Source organism: Aulonocara stuartgranti (genome assembly GCF_965226115.1).
Source record: "Aulonocara stuartgranti genome assembly, chromosome: 5".
In the NCBI taxonomy this organism is placed as follows: Eukaryota; Metazoa; Chordata; class Actinopteri; order Cichliformes; family Cichlidae; genus Aulonocara; species Aulonocara stuartgranti.
Window position 1 is genome coordinate 2,198,521 of NC_138943.1, and position 6,000 is coordinate 2,204,520.

Here is a 6,000-nt window from a genome sequence, read left to right on the forward strand (position 1 = left end):
GGGATTGAGGACGGATTGGGGAAAACCCAATTCTAACTAAGAAAAAAAGCATAAAACATAAAAGCACTCGAGCTTTTCCTGTTTGTGGGCACAAAAGATCACTTTTTAAAGTTTATTTTATCCAGTGAAAGTGGGAAGGCATCACCATAGCAATGACAAAAAAAAGTTTTCAAAGACATGACATTTCTTTTACATTAACCCAAACCACCAATATAAATCCAACCCAACAGTTTTTAATGTCTCTCCTCAAAATTTTTTTTAAAGAAAGTATGACTTAAACATGGCTAACAGCAGCTAACACTAGCTAACAGCAGTTAATGCTAACACACCGCAACTAACAGTAGTTAACAGCGGCTAATAGTAGCTAACTGCAGCTAACACTAGCTAATGCTAGCATACGGCAACTAACAGTAGCTAACAGCGGCTAATAGTAGCTAACTGCAGCTAACACTAGCTAACAGCAGCTAACTAGCTAATGGCAGCTAACAGAGTAAAGAGACGTGAATACCAGGTGAGGTAGAGACTGAGGTGTAGATTGACAGTCAACACTCACTACAGATGAATGGTGGTTGGAGTTGTTTGATTTACAGTGGCCGCTGTAGCTAGAATTGTGCACTTGAATCGCGAGGGCTAAGAAAGCATCACTCACTTGGCTAAAATCTGCAATCTACTGACATGTAGTGATGAGATTTTACACACTGTAACTTTAAAGATGGGGAATATTAATTTAATGTGCATGAACACAAAATGAAAGGACAGGAAATAATCCTGGGATTTTAAAGAACTACAAAAAGTTACATTTGTGTCCAGCATCTTGAATCCACGGGTTTAAGGTCACAACTATTCAACAAACTGCCATGAGACTGTGTTGAAGGAGAGCTTGAGTAAAATGTGACATTAAAGCTTGTTGCACTGCACTCGATTCTCAGAGTGGCCTTAAACATTTCATCCCCAAAATGTATTTTTTACTTGATATTGCAAATGTTTGAAACATATTATATGTGCAGAGTTTTTACCTGTAATGTTTAATACAATTATTTACATGATATTTCTATTTAAAGTTAATCTACAGACTTCATCCAGCACTGATATTAAGCTGCCAGACATGTGCAGAGCAGCCGTGATTTATTCCCTGACCTGCTGTTTCTGTTTAGTTTGTGGAAGTTGTAAAGCTCTGGGTGATCTTTTGTATTTATTGAATAAAAAATAAAATAGATTTCTGCTCTGAATGCTGTGGCACACCCAAGATGCATTGAAAACCCACAAGAACACCGCTCCATATCTGCAACTGTTCTGGCTTTATATGTGTCTGTAAACTTGAAAATGCTTCACTCAGATTCTTTGGGTGATGTAACAATACTTTGCAATGCTGCTTTTGTTTAACTGCTCCCTCGGTTTTACTGCTTGGTTTTCTTTTGAGCCGATAGTTATTTTTTCTGTAAGAGTGCTGAGATTTGGCAAGATTTTGTAATTATTATTTTCTTATTTATTTCCTCAGTAGGGAGTTTGATAAGGATGCCAACTAGAAAAGTAGCTGGTCGAGGCAACAAGTCTGCAGAGGCAAAAGCTAAACAGCTGCGAAAAGATATAAAAGAAAAACTACAAATAAGGTCAAATATATGGCATTGAAAAAGATGTTAAATGAACAAAAATTATACTAAATAAATACAAAGATATGAAACAACCAGAAAGATCAAGTGTTTGAAAAACTGACATAAAATGAAGACAAATAGATGCAGAATGACAGAAATAATAGAGAAAGGCAGCTGCAAACAGAAGTAACCCAGAAGCCTCTTGTCTCATAGTGTGTCCATGTAGCAGGATGCTGTAGGGGAGTATGATGTTTCTATCCACATTTATTCTTCAGCAAGAAGCTGGAGTCCAAATGCTCCCCATGGCTTGGCTGGTACTGCACAGCTGGCAGCAATCGGTGTGCGAGTGTGTGAATGAAAGGCAAAGTGTGAGCGCTTCACATGAAATCACTGTAGTCCAGTTGAAACTGGAGTTCTCTGTGATCCTTTTTTACCCACATGTCTGCGTCCCACCTCCTTCTAAAGCAAAATGACGTTTTCAAAAATGAGAAAAACAAAACAAAAATCGGGAAAATTATTATCAGAAAGTTAACAATGAAGACATCCTGTAATCACTCAAAGGTCTTTTAGCCTCATAGAGTGTTTTTCTTCTTATTTAGGCTACGTCCACACGTACCCGGGTATTTTTGAAAACGCAGATTTTTCTATGCGTTTGCACCTTTCATCCACACGTAAACAGCGTTCACTTTTAAAAACGCCTGCCAGGGTGGATATTTTTGAAAACTCCGTTTTTGCGTTTACGTGTGGACGAGGAAAACGGAGAAAACGCAGCGTCAAAGGTGTGCGCCTTTTTTGACGTCACACTGTGCGCCACGTTATTGTTTCGGTGAAACGAATTTCTACAATACTGTTACTGTTAATTGTTAATTGTACTCTCTGCAGTGTTTAAATGCTTACATATACACACACAGTTACTGTCCCTCCACACATACGACTCTGTTCTGCTTCTATGCCCCAGCTTTGTTTACTATTTCCAACCGAGGCTTCTAGACTTCTGATTGGCCAACATTTCTGCACGGTTAGGAATCTAGCGCCACCTGCTGCTTTGGCATGTTCATAGCAGCGTTTTCCTTCATTTCTGCCTTTACGTGTGGACGGGATTATTTTTTAAAACGAAAACGGAAAATCTCCGTTTTCAAAAATACCCGTGTACGTGTGGACGCAGCCTTAGAGACGCGTCGTTCGTATGAAAATGGTGAATCATACTTTTATAGCATTTTTCAACATTTGCTTAACTGTGCACTCAAAACACTTCTTACTACAAGCCTCAGCATAGTGACCAACGCATTCACACAGTGCACGCTCTGTGCCTTTAATCCTTTCTAATGATCACGTGCACCTATTGATCAGTTTGTCAAATGTTCAGTTTGTTTCAGTTTTATCTTCTGTCACGTGACGCTGTGTGGCAGAACACTGGAAAATTCAAAGAAACAAACAAAAGACGAACTGGAAACTCGGACTTATAACTATGTAACTGACAACTGGGAATAAGCACGGACACAGCAAACGGTGACAATAGGAGAATGAGCAGAGGGAGACTCAGGACTTAATCCACACAGGATAACGAGAGAATGGGCAACAGGTGGGTACACGGCTGGAACTGATTAACAGGACAGAGGAAGCAAAACAGAACACAAGACAAAGACTACCAAAATAAAACAGGAAGCAGATGGACCAGACACACAGGACAGGGAAGCAAACACTGAGACGAGACTGACTGGACAGAGGGAACACAGTGAGGGCACGGAGACGAGGAAGACGAGCACAGAGAACGAGGGACAGAGAGACAGATGCAAAAGGAATTAAACAACCTAAAATAAATCTGCACCGCGAGTGACAAGAAAACAAGATTCAAGACTCCACAAACTCAAAATACTGGGTCAAACACCCACAACCGCGACGTCTTCAGTCACAGACACGTCATAAACTGTCCCCACACAGTTTTCGGGGACACCACAGCGTATCACTGAGCTCTGACTGTCACTGTGGCTCGTGCTGGTAGCGCTGTGAAGCTGTGTTCCATTACAGAGCAGCTTTGGGCTGAATACTAACATCTGCATGTGATGAAGCTAACATGCTGATGTTCGCCATATTCCTTTGGGATGTAACCATGCCAACATTTGTACAGCTGAGGATCATGGGAATTATCAGAGACGTTTCAACATTAAATAATGAGTATTATTGTTTGATGTCATCACATAATGGCAGTAATTAACCATGACCCAGCTGTCTTATGTCATTATCAGGTAGGGACGGGAATCAAGAACTGGTTGTTATAGAGAACCGGAGTTCTCCCAGCAGTTCAGTTCGATCCCGCTCATCCTCCTGCACTCGGTCAGCTGGTTTCAGTTCGTGTGCGGGGGGAGGAAAACAGTGGTGCGGTCTACATGAGTACGGACATCACTTTTAATCTCATTGGACAAAAGGACGAGAGCGCGATGGTAAAGTCCAAACTGCATCCACAACAGAAACAACCAAAAGCTGCTAACACAGCTTTAGCTCTGTGAGAGCATCTGCACAGACGGCTAACACGCAGGCAGCAAAGGCAGCGATGTTAAAGCTGAGCCTGTGCACACCTCAGCCTGCAGCCTCCATTTCTACCTGTGCATGTTTCTAGGGTAGAATCACCGTCGTGATCGCTTTACAGTCCCTTTGTGCTGGTTGTCATCTTTGCTCTGTGTTTATATGTAAATACTAAGAGATCATACGGTTGGTGTGTGTGGGATGGCAGCCTCAGGTTTATTTCTTAAATAGTTAGGCTGGATCAGGTGATCCTGAGTCCTCCCTTAGTCACACTGCTGTAGATCGAAGCTGCTGGGGATTCCCATGATGCACTGAGTGCTTCTTCTTCACTCGCTTTTTTCACTCACTATGTGTTTATACACCTCTCTGCATTTAATCATTAGTTGTTATTAATCTCTGGCTCTCTTCCACAGCATGTCTTCCTCTCCTCGCCCCCAACCAATCACAGGATGGCTGCCCTGAGCATGGAGATTTCTTCCTTCCCACTGTTGCCAAAGCGCTTGTTCAAAGGGGTTCATATGATTGTTAGGGTTTTCTCTGTTTTCTTTGTTTGTCTATTACCCATTTATATAAATAAAATAGAGCGAGGGGCCGTCTCGGTCTCCTGGATGATACTCTTTAAAGCGTGATGGTTGGGCTGAACCCCCGTGACTCAAAAAGAAAGGTTAGTATGACTGAGGCTTTCATGGTTGTAAGCAGAACGGGGAACAGACAGCGGAAAGCAAACAAAGAAACAGATTTCCCAAAATGCAGTTTGGGCACATGTATTCATTCTATAACGCCAGGTTAGTTTTTAATGAGCTTTTTATGTATTTGTAAACAGTGAATATGGAAAGAAGTTTTGGGCTCAAGATCCTCGGGCTACACCAGAAGTTCTGAAAAAGCTGAACAAAAGAAAGCAAAGCGCTGGAACAAAGTGAAACAAGGAGCCAAAGCATTTCAGGCTCATCCATGGTCAAAATCACAGCTCTGCAGAAGTACAGCAGAGTAGGCCACAGTGTTAGCTGAAGAGAAAGGCCCCAAACTTTAACGGCACGCCAAGTAAGTTTCCCATATCCTGTTTCTGTTATTTTCTGTTTTTACCGTCACATTGGTGCTTTTTTGACTGGTTTGGGGCATGTTGTTGTAGAACTCTATGGAAGTCTCTATTGTGGATAACTCAGACTCTTCACTTTCTATCTGATTGCAGATTACTTCAGTGAAGGAAATGCTGATTTACAACTATAATCTTTCACTCTTGTGTCTGTTCAGCAGCAGTTTTCTGGAGAGCTGAGAATAGAAGAAAAACATCTACCCAAAGATCGTCACTTGGCAAGGCTTCTGAATTTATTGCCGTGCAGAAAGTAGCACTCGATCCTTTCTGCTGATGATGTTTGCAGGAGCTGGAAAAATGTCACGACTCTCATGATGTAAGTGGTAATGAATGAGTGCAACATCACGAGATCAGAAGCCAGGCCTTTCACTACCTCAGGCCCAGAAGACGTTCTTTGTTTTATGCGAGACCAGAGGCGATCTCGGGTGATGACAAGCTACGTTTTGTTCATGACTTTCACCTCAATCCAGCAGGAAGTCCAGGTCCCCGCTCTGCTTTTACCATTCTGGTTATTCCACTCTAATCAACAGCTGGCATTGTGTCCCGTACACGAAAGGCATCAAATAAAGCCAAGGCCAAGACAAACTTCTGAAAAGTTCCTTTTTAGAATTCGGAAATGAAAAAATGTTCAATGGGCTCTACAATCTGATGCTAATTCTCCTCATTCCTGCACGGCTGACCTGTTTGACATGTGAAAGCTAACGTGTTGTGAATAAAGTTTTGAAAACATGAAAATTTATTTTGGCCTAAACTGTTGTGTTTCTGAGGAGAGAGGCGTTACTGGGCAGGAAA

The 6,000-nt window shown here is 41.7% G+C and overlaps 1 long non-coding RNA gene across 1 annotated transcript in view; it reads left to right on the plus strand.

Annotated features, from left to right (window-relative positions):
• LOC309707420 overlaps nucleotides 1–5,410 on the plus strand; it is a 48,270-nt gene extending 42,860 nt beyond the window's left edge. The window contains exons 2-4 of the long non-coding RNA XR_014276979.1: nucleotides 4,529–4,779; nucleotides 4,939–5,156; nucleotides 5,367–5,410. This is a non-coding gene — a long non-coding RNA (uncharacterized lncRNA). The remainder of the gene's footprint in view (nucleotides 1–4,528; nucleotides 4,780–4,938; nucleotides 5,157–5,366) is intronic.
• The last annotated feature ends 590 nt before the right edge of the window (nucleotides 5,411–6,000 follow it).